The sequence below is a fragment of the Pristiophorus japonicus genome, chromosome 18 (assembly GCF_044704955.1).
Source record: "Pristiophorus japonicus isolate sPriJap1 chromosome 18, sPriJap1.hap1, whole genome shotgun sequence".
Taxonomy (NCBI): Eukaryota; Metazoa; Chordata; class Chondrichthyes; family Pristiophoridae; genus Pristiophorus; species Pristiophorus japonicus.
The window spans coordinates 36,148,922-36,161,183 of NC_091994.1; the positions used below are offsets into that span (position 1 = coordinate 36,148,922).

At 46.5% G+C, this 12,262-nt stretch overlaps 2 protein-coding genes across 6 annotated transcripts in view; both read left to right on the top strand.

The window, feature by feature from the left end:
• LOC139228656 (cation channel sperm-associated auxiliary subunit delta-like) overlaps positions 1–11,384 on the top strand; it is a 195,436-nt gene extending 184,052 nt beyond the window's left edge. For both annotated transcript variants that reach the window (XM_070859879.1, XM_070859878.1), the window contains one exon: positions 11,304–11,384. The gene's annotated coding sequence lies outside the window, so the exon portion shown is untranslated. The remainder of the gene's footprint in view (positions 1–11,303) is intronic.
• Positions 11,385–11,397: 13 nt separating this feature from the next.
• Positions 11,398–12,262, top strand: part of LOC139228654 (cation channel sperm-associated auxiliary subunit delta-like) — a 362,402-nt gene continuing 361,537 nt past the window's right edge. For all 4 annotated transcript variants that reach the window (XM_070859874.1, XM_070859876.1, XM_070859871.1 and 1 more), the window contains exon 1: positions 11,398–11,477. The gene's annotated coding sequence lies outside the window, so the exon portion shown is untranslated. The remainder of the gene's footprint in view (positions 11,478–12,262) is intronic.

Sequence of the window (12,262 nt, forward strand, 5' to 3'; positions counted from 1 at the left end):
CCACAAACTGTCAGGAGATGAGCCCTGCGTTTGTCAGCCGAATCCTGTCCCAGCCATTCCTTAGTGACAAAACTTTGCTGTAGTCTCTCAATAAAATCGTCCCAATCATCACCAGCGCAGTACCTCTCATCTGTGCTGCTAGTGGCCATGCTTGCGTGGTTTAAATCTCAGTTTCTCGTCGCCAATAACATGTCCTTACTATACAGTATAAATGCACACGAGGCCCATGCTTGAGAGAAGGTCACTCTGTGACCAGTAATCTTTATTCCAGCACTGAAGTGATGAAGGTGGGTGGAGCTTCCGCTTTTATACCTGAGAGTCCAGGTTAGGAGTGTCTCCCACAAGTTCACCACCTAGTGGTCGATGTTCTTACGGTGTACAACTTAGGTCAGTTTATACATGGGTTACAATGACAGTTAAATACATGACAGCATCAATATCTGTTTGGGCTCAAATTTGAATTGGAAACTGACCATAAGCCACTGATATCCCTCTTTTCTGAAAGCAAGGGGATAAATACGAATGCATTGGCCCGCATCCAGTGATGGGCGCTTACGTTGTCCGCATACAACTACGCCATCCGCAACAGGCCAAGCACAGAAAACTGTGCCGATGCTCTCAGTAGGCTGCCATTGCCCACCACGGGGGGGGGGGGGGTGGAAATGGCACAGCCCGCAGACTTACTCACGGTAATGGAAGCATTTGTGAGTGAGCAATCACCCGTTACCGCCCGACAGATTAGGACCCCTTACTGTTCTTAGTAAAAAATTGTGTGCTTCACAGGAGCTGATCCAGTATCCCATTAGAAATGCAAGAAGAGACAAAGCCGTACCAGCGGCACAAAGATGAAATGCCTATGCAGGCAGACTGCCTTCTGTGGGGTAATCGGGTAGTGGTACTCAAAAAGGGCAGGGACACTTTCATTATTGACCTCCACAGTACTCACCCAGGCATTGTAATGATGAAAGCGATAGCCAGATCCTACGTGTGCTGGCACGGTATCGATGCGGACTTAGAGTCCTGTGTGCACAAATGTAACATGTTCATAGTTAAGCAATGCACCTAGGGAAGCGCCACTATTTTATGGTCTTAGCCGTGGTCCAGGGTCCACGTCGACTATGCAGGCCCGTTCTTGGGTAAAATGTTCCTCGTGGTTGTAAATACATACTCCAAATGAATCGAATGTGAGATAATGTCGGCAAGCACATCTGCTGCCACCACTGAAAGCCTGCGTTTGTCGCGCATGGCCTGCCTGATGTCCTTGTGAGCGACAATAGGCTGTGTTTTACCAGTGCCGAGTTCAAAGAGTTCATGACCCGCAATGGGATCAAACATGTTACATCTGCCCTGTTCAAACCAGCATCCAACGGTCAGGCAGAGAGAGCAGTGCAAATAATCAAGCAGAGGTTCAAGAGGGTAACTGAAGGCTCACTGCAGACTCGCCTATCCCGAGTCCTGCTTAGTTACCGCACAAGACCCCACTCGCTCACTGGGATTCCACCTGCTGAACTGCTCATGAAAAGGGTACTTAAGACAAGGCTCTCGTTAGTCCACCCTGATCTACACGAACAGATAGAGAGCAGGCAGCTTCAACAAAGTACATATCATGATAGCGCAAATGTGTCACGCGAAATTGAAATTAATGATCCTGTATTTGTGTTGAACTATGGACAAGGTCTCAAGTGGCTTCCCAGCACTGTTGTGGCCAAAGAGGGGAGTAGGGTGTTTCGGGTCAAACTTTCTAATGGACTGATCTACAGGAAACACTTGGACCAAACCAAACTCAGATTCACGGACTATCCAGAGCAACCCACATTAGACCCTACCTTTTTTTGACCCCCCCCAAAACACACACCAGTGGCAACCGGCATAGCGGTTGACCACGAAGCAGAACCCATTACCCGCAGCAGCCTAGCAGGACTCACCACACCGGGCAGATCAGCAAGGCCAGCTGCACAGCAGCCCAGCGAGGGCCCAACAAATGACTCACCAAAACCAGCATTTGCACCGAGACGATCAACCAGGGAAAGAAAGGCCCCAGATTGACTCTCCTTGTAAACAGTTACACTATTGACTTTGGGGGGGAGGGGGGGAGCGGGGGTGAGTGTTGTTATATATGTAAACCTGTAAATACCTTGTGTAACCACCAGTGGGCTCATCCCTTGGAGTTCCAAGGGATCCCACAATCCTTTGGGAGCACCTGTACTTAAGAAGGCCTCACGACTGGAGAGGCACTCTGGAGACCTGTAATAAAAGACTAAGGTCACACTTTACTTTGAGCTCACAGTATCTGGTCAGACTCTTTATTCATACATAATACCAGGAACGAATAAGGAAAAATAAAATATTTGGATAAGGAACAAAAGATGGTTCTGGAGGATGTGTAAATGGAAATAGCCGAATCATCACCAACAGTTGCCGTCTTTCTTAAGTTCTGAGGTTTTGCGCTCAACTCATGTGGGTTGGTGACTTCTGACATGTATTTGCTTAAGTCAACACCTGCCACTCGAAACTCCCGCATTTTGCAGGAATGATGCATCACTGTTCTTGTGCTGACATTCTTAGGTTGCGTTAGTTTGTTCTATTTTAATGTTTATGGCCGAATACTGGCGAAAAATGGTGGCCGCCGCTCCGCCACCCTTCTCTGGCGCGGGACTCGGCAGCCGCCATTTTGGTGAGGGCCTTAGCGATGGGTGATAGCAGCGCTGGCCCTCGAGATGCAAATATCAAAAGCGTGGCATCACGCCAACTTATCATAATCTGTGAACTTTGACCTTAGCACTGAGTTTTTCACTGGGTCCTAAGCTCGCTCTGAAAAGCGAGTGTTGCAACAGGCTGACAGAGGCGTCTCAGGTCAAGATGCTGCCTGATGTGATGAGTACTTCCAGCATTTTCTACTTTAATTTCAGATTTCCATCATCCACTCGCAGAGTGAAGAGGAAGACGCAGAAGAGGATGAAGCAGAAGAGAAGGAAGCAGAAGAGGAGGAAGGAGAAGGAAGGATGCAACCCAGACAGCCCCTTTCTGCCTAGGCTGTCTGTGATCGACCCATTCACCTGCAGTACCAATGACCACAACCCCAATTTCCCTTTCAACATTTGTCCCACACCTTACAATTCCTCTGTTTCTGACCATCACAACGCACACTTGGCCACAATGCTGCAATAAAAGCGACCATAAAGCAAACTTTCCAATCCGTCCTTATACATCTATCTATCCAATATGGGCTGGTGGTAATTTGCACATGAAATTCCTCGATCTTTTGTGCTGGTTTTGCCGATTTTGGCAGAATTGCGCTGAAAAAAGACGGCAACTAGCGGAAACTCCAGGCCATATGTTTTGCATTTTATACATCCTAATCTTGTGTTCCTTCTTGTTCATGGGAACTCAATTAGTTTTGCTGGAGGGCCATTGAACAAATATGTTAGTGGCCTTAGAGACTGGAGTCCCCAAATAAAAAACAAGCTTAAATTGCATTATGCAATATCAACAACAATGCATTAACATGCTTGGCCAGGTAAATATTTAGGTCAGCAATCCTAGTAATTATGCAAGGATTGTGAATGTCTGGAATTTCAAGATAAGGGGGAGTTTCCCTCATTTACCTGGCAATGGTGGGCACTCACTCCAATATGGGTACTTCTTCACCACAATCTGTAACCTCATAGTCCAGCATATCCCTGGTTTAATAAGGAGTGAGACGAGCATGCTGGGAGCAGCACCAGGCATACCTGAAATTGAGGTGCCAACCTGGTGAAGCTACAACACAGGACTGCATGCATGCTAAACAGCAGAAGCAGTATACTATCATCATCATCATCATAGGCAGTCCCTCGAATCGAGGATGACTTGCTTCCACGTCAAAAAGTTCACAGGTGTTTCAGTGATGGACCTAACATTCCAGGTCCTAACTAAATCTTGAAGGGTGGAAGATGCCTGTGCTTGGATTTTTTTTTAACGTGTGGTGACCGTTGCACACCAACCACCGCATGGGCTTGACAGAGCTAGGTCTTGGTCCAGTAGCAAGGGTTAACCAAGACGACTGGAGACCAGCTCTGCTGCATGGACTTAGTGCGCACACATATCACAGTGTGGGCTGGCCCGTGCTGCCCTTGGGCCTTCGCCTCTTCTGGGCCATGAACTCACGCCTCTCCTGGGCTCTGATCACGTCCCTCTTGCTGCTCCTTCGCCCTGACCTCGCTGCTCTTGCTGTACCTGCCCACGCTCCACTCACCGACCTGGACCTTGATGACGTCCCTTTTCACTGCCGTTGTTCTCCTGCTCCAGCACATGCTGCTCCCTGGAGTGGTACGCCGCCACGCTGCTCCTTCCGCTCCCAGGCCTGCTCCGATGGTGCTCGCAGGCCGGGGGCCGCACAGACTGCTGGGCTAGGCCGCTACGCTGCTCCTTCCGCAGAGGAGCAGCATCATCAACTAAGGCAGTGAGGTCAATTGCAGGAGCCTGGCTGCCATCGTCATTTAGATCAGTTACATGTCAGCTGAAACTTGGGACTTTCCCGCTCAGCTACGGACAGTCAATCGGCCTGTCAGATACTATAGACAGAGCTAAGCAATCCCACAACCAATGGATCAGGTCAAAGATCTGCAGTACTGCCACATCTAGGCACAGAAGATGGTAGACAGTGTAGTTAAGAGACCAGGGGGCCGAAATTCAGCCTCTTGAAAAGGTCTGCTCTGCAGGAAAGCGGCGGCTAAGCGGCAGAGTCAAGTGGCACTGACTTCCGGTCCAATAGGCGCCGCTAGCAAAATTGTCCTTGGGGATTTTTGCAGCGGTGCTCACATCCGCCCCGCTTCCGCCACGGTATTGTGGATGCAGTCGTAATGACGCAATCAAAGCGCACACCACTGCCTCTCCGGAAACTATATTCAGCATACAAAAAACAACCTGCTGCCTGACGGTGCCCCCGACAGCTTTTCGTGTCAGAGCACTGTGCTGGGCTGCTAAAGATCGCCAGCGAATGAGAAAGGAATTTTTTTGAAATCGCGATTTTTTTGGAGGAAAATTTTTCGCACTTGTCAAAAATTGTTGGGAGTTACAGAAACTTTTGCGGATTTGTGTAAAGTTTTGCGGACTTTGGAAAAGTTTATCACTTGCCCTATTGACATGTGAAGTGATTACTAGTGGCCTGTGAGCCTTAATCTGCACTCCAGAGGCTTCATAGTGAGGGTTGAGCCTGCAGACGCAATGGGCTCAATGCTAGCTGGGGAACGCCTTGTGCCGATTGTGTGCGGCAGGGTGGATTGCAGGAGAAGGCGGCGCCATCAGCAACAGGTCCAGGGGCAGTGGGTGGAGTTCTGCAGTACTCGCTTGAGCGGGTCTCCCTATTCGTGGTATTCTGCTGCATGCTTCACAACCTGGCAATCATTAGGGGCCAGCCGCTGGAGGTCAATCCAGTAGTACCACCTCAGGAGGCAGCGCAGCAACAGAGGAGTAGGACCAGGATGCACGTCGCCAGCCACCTAGGAGGAGTTGTCGCCATCCCAACCCTGCAAGGGAAGTGCAGACACGTCTCATCGCTGCTCATTTTCGTTGAGTTAATAACCACATCACCCTTCATCTTTGCTTTTCCATGGCCACCCCAATGAGTCCATTCATACGTCATTGGCCCCCGTCAAATCATACACCTGCCCAGATATAGGAACATAAAATAAAAATGTATTACATAATAAAGGTGAAAAAAGCAAACACATCACTTCTCACCCTTGTGCATCTCCTTATAACCCCTTTTACGCAAACGTATCTTATTACTATGCCACAGTGTCTCCCCTTTTGGCTGCCTCATGGGCCTGGGAAGGCCGCTGTGTTTCCTGTGTAGAAGCTACAGATGTCCTCTAGGATGCCCTCAACCAGCTCTAGCCCTGGAATGACCGGCTGGAGACTGGCAGCACCCTCTTTGGAGGGTTCAGTCAGCCTTAGCTCTGGAGCTTCCATGCTTGTAGGCAATGGTGGCGAGACAGGTCTGGGGCCAGGACTTGTGTGATCCTGAGAGAGCACATCATCAGGATCCTGGTCCGAGGAGCCTGCATCACTCACGGGGCGGCACATCACCATCGGCACCAATCTGAGGGAGCTCAGATCGGTGCTGCAGCGCCACACTGGAAAGTCCCCCGTGGCCCATGGTGGACCCAGCCGGGAAGGCAACACTAAGGTGTCGGGTGGCATCCACCTGAAACTGCATGAGAGCAGCCACAATCTCAAAGCCACCAGAAATGGCAGCAGTAAAACGCTCCGTGGCCTGTTGCCCAGGGTGAATAAGAGCATTCTGAGCTTCCAGGGCTGCGGCCATCCTCTCCATAGCAACACTGAATGCTCGTTCACTTGCACCTGTGCTGTAATGGTAGTTGCCACATCACCTATGAGTCACGGCATCACAGCTGGATCCGCACGGTCAATCTGGGTGTCCACATTCGCCTGCACACTGGCAATGATGGGCTACTTGGTGTGCACAGAGCTGTCGACATGCGGGAGACGGACTCCTCCACGCTCCTGACTACTTCCGACAGCCTGAGCGGCACCCTTGCCCCAACATCGATGGGCTCATTAGTCCTCTTCAGCAGGACTCCCATGCACACTTGCCCCCCGGAGAGATGGAACCAGAGGTTCCCTTTGGCCGTCATCATGCTGCAGCCCGCTAAGACCCGGTGCAACACCCAGTGCAGACCCCTCTGCTATGTCTATTAGATTCGAATGCGTACTCCCGGTATCTGAACTGGCGCGTGTGCCTGTAGGAAGCAGTGATGCTGACAGCATTGTCCCCCTTCCTCTGCCCCATCTGAGATGGGGCCAACAGATGGAGTGATCTCCAGGCTCCCATCCAGGCTACAGCACCCAATGTCATCCTGGGTGTCAGGATCGCCATGGCTGTCATTGCCTTCAAGGCTGCCCTCCAGGCCTCCCCTCCCTGCCTCCAGTTCGTTGTCATCCTGCATTGCCCTCCCACTTGCACCAGCGCTAGGACCCTCACCTTGGCTCTCACTTGACCTCTCATCTGCAAGCATAAAAGGCACAAAGGCTGCCGTGAGGGGGAGGTAGGGAATTGATGCATGGAGGCTGCAACTTGCACACTTTCGGAAGGACAGGCACAGTAGGCACTGGCGCTTTCAGGGAGACATAGCATTAAAGGAGGGCCTTCACTTACCCATGCTGGCCACAGTGGCATCAGCAGTACTGGAGGCCACAGCGAAAGCAGCATGTCTGCTCATGAGCGTCTCCACCCTCTCCTCCAGAGGCGTTGATTGAGGGATAAATATTGTCAGGATACAGGGAATAACCCCATTGCTCCTGTTCGAAATAGTTCCATGGGATCTTTTATATCCACTTGAGCAAGCACATGGCCCTGGTTTAACGTCTCTTCCGAAAGATGTCACCACCAACACTGCAGCACTCTCTCAGTATCAGCCTAGATTTTTGTTCTCAAGTCTCTGTAGTGGGACTTGAACCAACCAACAGAGCCACACCAACAGTGTAACACAGGGAAAATGCCAGACTTCAACAGTTTAGAAACACCAGGAACATTGTATGAAAAGGGTACCTGTCAACATGGTCAGCTCGACCACTCAGAATAATCATTCCAGGCCAGTAGAAGAAAGCAAGCCCAATCAATAATGAATAGCCTAATAAGGCATGGTATAGCAAAAGTCATGCAATTTCTAATTGCGTTCTGGATGGAAAGCACAGGTGGATCTGGTGCGCTTTGTGCTCGTCAACACTCTCAGCAATGACTTTGATGAAGTTGACGTACTGCTCGTAATTGCTGGTCAAAAACTTAGAAGATGCACTAAGATTTTCTATACATAATAACTTTATGCCAGAATTCCAAATTATGGTTAAAGAGAAATATTGCAAAGTTTCACATGTGAATTACATTTAGTTGTATTGAATGTAAGGCGTTTTTGACTAAAATTAGTGTGTATGGCTAAAATGGTGTCGCCTGTGGCTAGTCAGTGATTTCTATTTTACAACACGGTTCTAACTATTCCTCCAGCATTTCTAACTTTCTGAGCCTACCCTCAGTCTTTTGCTGCTGTTTGAAAACCTGACAACCCTCCCACCCTTACTGTTTAAAAAATCTCTCTGTCTGTATCCCTGTTCCATTTTCTTGTCTCCATCTTCAGAGACAGGGCTCAAAAGGGATCCAAAACAATAAGTGGGAGGTATTTTTTAATTTTTCAAACTTTTATTGTATATTAATCACCTTTCATCTTGGTTCCTTTTTTAAACTTTTAATAATACACTTTTGTTTTAAAAAAAAAACAACATTAAAAGTAACTTATTTTCAAATCTTGTCTAAGGAAAATTGGTCAAAAAAATCTAAAACATGACAGTAATATTAGATGCCAAAACAAACAGGTGCAGAGGATTCAGTGAAACTATTTCATTTAAACAGGGAACTAAGTGAGAGCCAGGAAACTACAGGCCCGCTGGTTTCTCTTCGGTTTATACAGATTGCTGGAAGGCAGCATTAGAAATACACTATCGACCATCTTGAAAGAGAAGGGGTTATTATGAAATCAGCATGGCTTCTGGGAAGTAGGTGCTGCCTCATCAATGTGGGGGTTGAAATTTTTAAGGAAGTAACAAATTGGTGGATGTTTGAAGCCCAGTTGGCATTGTATATCTTGACTTTCAGAAAGCCTTTGACAAAGTGCCACACAAAAGGCTACTCAGTAAACTTGAGTTCTGTAGGATTGGTAGGAACATTTTGGATTAGATAAGGAACTAGTTGCATTTCCGTAGCCAGTAAGTAATTATTAATGGTAATGGTTCTAGTCACTCGTGAATTATTAATGACAATGGTATTGGTCACTCGAAGTCCTGCAGGAATCAGTGTTAGGGCTGTTACTCTTCATCTTAAATCAATGATATGGTAGTGGGGAAAATGTTGGAATCAATTATTAAAGATGTAATAGCAGGGCATTTGGAAAGCAGTGACAGGATCGGTCCAAGTCAGCATGGATTTATGAAAGGGAAATCATGCTTGATAAATCTTCTAGAATTTTTAGAGGATGTAACTAGTAGAGTAACTAGAGAGAATCAGTGGATTTGAGTGTATTTGGACTTTCAAAAGGCTTTTGACCAGGTCCCACGCAAGAGATTAGTGTGTAAAATTAAAGCACATGGCACTGGGGGTAATGTATTGACATGGGTAGAGAACAGGAAGCAAAGAGTAGGAATAAATGGGTCCTTTTCAGAATGGCAGGCAGTGACTAGTGGGGTACCACAAGCTTCAGTGCTGGGACCCCAGCTATTTACAATATACATTAATGATTTAGACGCAGGAATTGAATGTAATATCTCCAAGTTTGCAGATGACACTAAGCTGGGTGGCAGTGTGAGCTGTGAGGAGGATGCTAAGAGGCTACAGGGTGACTTGGACAGGTTAGGTGAGTGGGCAAATGCATGGCAGATGCAGTATAATGTAGATAAATGTGAGGTTATCCACTTTGGTGGCAAAAACAGGAAGGCAGAATATTATCTGAATGGTGACAGATTAAGAAAAGGGGAGGTGCAACAAAACCTGGGTGTCATGGTACATCAATCATTGAAAGTTGGCATGCAGGTGCAGCAGGCGGTGAAGAAGGCAAAAGGCATGTTGGCCTTCATAGCGAGAGGAATTGAGTATCGGAGCAGGAAGGTCTTACTGCAGTTGTACAGGGCCATGGTGAGGCCACACCTTGAATTTTGTGTACAGGTTTGGTCTCCTAATCTGAGGAAGGACATTCTTGCTATTGAGGGAGTGCAGCAAAGGTTCACCAGACTGATTCCCGGGATAGCAGGACTGACATATGAAGAAAGACTGGATCGACTAGGCTTATATTCACCATTATTTAGAAGAATGAGAGGGGATCTCATAGAAACATATAAAATTCTGTCGGGATTGGACAGGTTAGATGCAGGAAGAATGTTCCCGATGTTGGGGAATTCCAGAACCAGGATTCACAGTCTAAGGATAAGGGGTAAGCCTTTTAGGACCGAGATGAGGAAAAACTTCTTCACTCAGAGAATTGTGAACCTGTGGAATTCTCTACCACAGAAAGTTGTTGATGCTAGCTCGTTAGATATATTCAAAAGGGAGTTAGATGTGGCTCTTACGGCTAAAGGGATCAAGGGGTATGGAGAGAAAGCAGGAATGGGATACTGAAGTTGCATGATCAACCATGATCATATTGAATGGTGGTGCAAGCTCGAAGAGCTGAATGACCTACTCTTGCTCCTATTTTCTATGTTTATATATTTCTATGTTTCTATGAAAATGTCAGGAGAACTATCTGCAAGTTTGTGGATGACACAAAGGTATATACAGATTATTGACTTTAGATGATAAAAATAGATTGCAGGTGGATCTAGATGCAGTAGGGAAATAGTCTTATATCTGGCCAATGTTTTTAATATAGATAAATGTAATGAACAGGTGCATAAAATAATCAAAAAGGCTTTTATATCTAGAGGACTAGAAAAGAAGAGGATAGAAGTTATGCTGGGCTATACAAAACCAATTGTACAGGGCTTTGCTAAAATACTGTGCACAGTTTTGGTCTCCTTATCTGAGGAAGGATATACTTGCCTTGGATGCGGTGCAACAAAGATTTACTAGATTGATCCCTGGGATGAGAGGGTTGTCCTAAGAGGAGAGATTGAGTAGATTGCGCCTATACTCTCTGGAGTTTAGAAAAATGAGAGGTGATCTCATTGCAACATACAAGATTCTGACAAGGATTGACAGGGTAGATGCTGAGAGGTTCTTCCCTCTGGCTGGAGAATCTAGGACTAGGGGACATAGTCTCAGGATAAGCGGGGAGACATTTAAGACTGAAATTAAGAGGAATTTCTTCACTCAAAGGGTTGTGAATCTCTGTAATTCTCTAACCCAAAGGATTGTGGATTCTGAATTGTTGAGTATATTCAAGGCTGAAATAGATTTTTGGACTCTAGGGAATCAAGGGATATGGAGATAGGGCGGGAAAATTGAGTTGCGGTTGAAGATTAGCCATGATCTTATTGAATGGCAGAGCAGGCTCGATGGGCAGTATGGCCTAATCCTGCTCCTAATTCTTATGTTCTTATGTTCCAGCTGATCCCCTTCTGACCCTAAAAGTTTCTACATCTGTCCTGATACATATTTTCCATTGGCACTATGAATATTAACAAAAGTACATTTTCTGGCATTCTGATCACTGGGGACTTCAGACATTTTTGAAGCAAAAAATTAAAAATACATGCTTCTGCAGTCTCTTTGTTGCATAATTTGTAATTAATATTTTTTAATGTTTTGATTTATATAGATTAAACAGATGAACATAACTTCTTCGGAAATGCTAATGTTTAACAAAGACGGAGATCTGCTCATAGTTGAGCCCACAGATGGTTACTTTGAAGGCGTCTTTGACTTCTTTCACTGTATTATTGATATCGACCATATAATTAACAATTGGGACATACCTCTGCCAGAATGTCAGGTTAGTCCTTCCAGATAGTTGTTCTTGCAATTTTAAATGGGTTTATCATGCTTCAGAAAAAATCATGGAGACAGAAAAACACAAGGAGACTGGTGGGAAGAGTCCAACCTTTGTCTTTTTCATCATAATTATGGCCTAGAAATTCATCGGCCGCCTGTTATACGTAGCGCCTGATATTTAGTTCCATTGTGTTCAATGGAACCAAATATGAGGCACTGTGTATAATAGACGGCCGATCCGCTACCGCCCTTTTTGCACCACTGTCCGAGATGAATTTCTGGACCTATGATTTTGAATAGTTTTGAAGATGTACAGAAATGTATATAAATCTGATCTACAGTCAGTGAACCCAGATGTTTTCCAGGCAGTTTTGGAAAGAAAGATAAAATTTGTACTTATACAAAATGGTAGGGCCGAATTTCAGTGCAGCCAGAAAGCTGGTGGTGTTAAGGCCTTTTTTTCCCGATTAGCGCCGCAAGGTTTGCGGCGGCCATTGGATCCAAATTCAGCTTTTTGACCACAAAAAAGTGTTCCAATCTTATTAGCCCTGCAAAGCTGAAATTTGCAGTCTTAATTGGGGCATTATTCTCATGGGAAATTCACCCTTAGGGTGATGTGGCAGCTGCCATTGCAGCACAGGCGTGAGGGAACGAGCATATCGGTGCTGCTTTGGAGAGGATGGGCGCGGCTCTGCAAGAGTCGACGGAGCTTCTAGTTGCTGTCATATCTGGTGGCTTTCAGACTGTGCCTGCTCGCATGCAGTCTCAGCTGGATGCCCCCCAAGA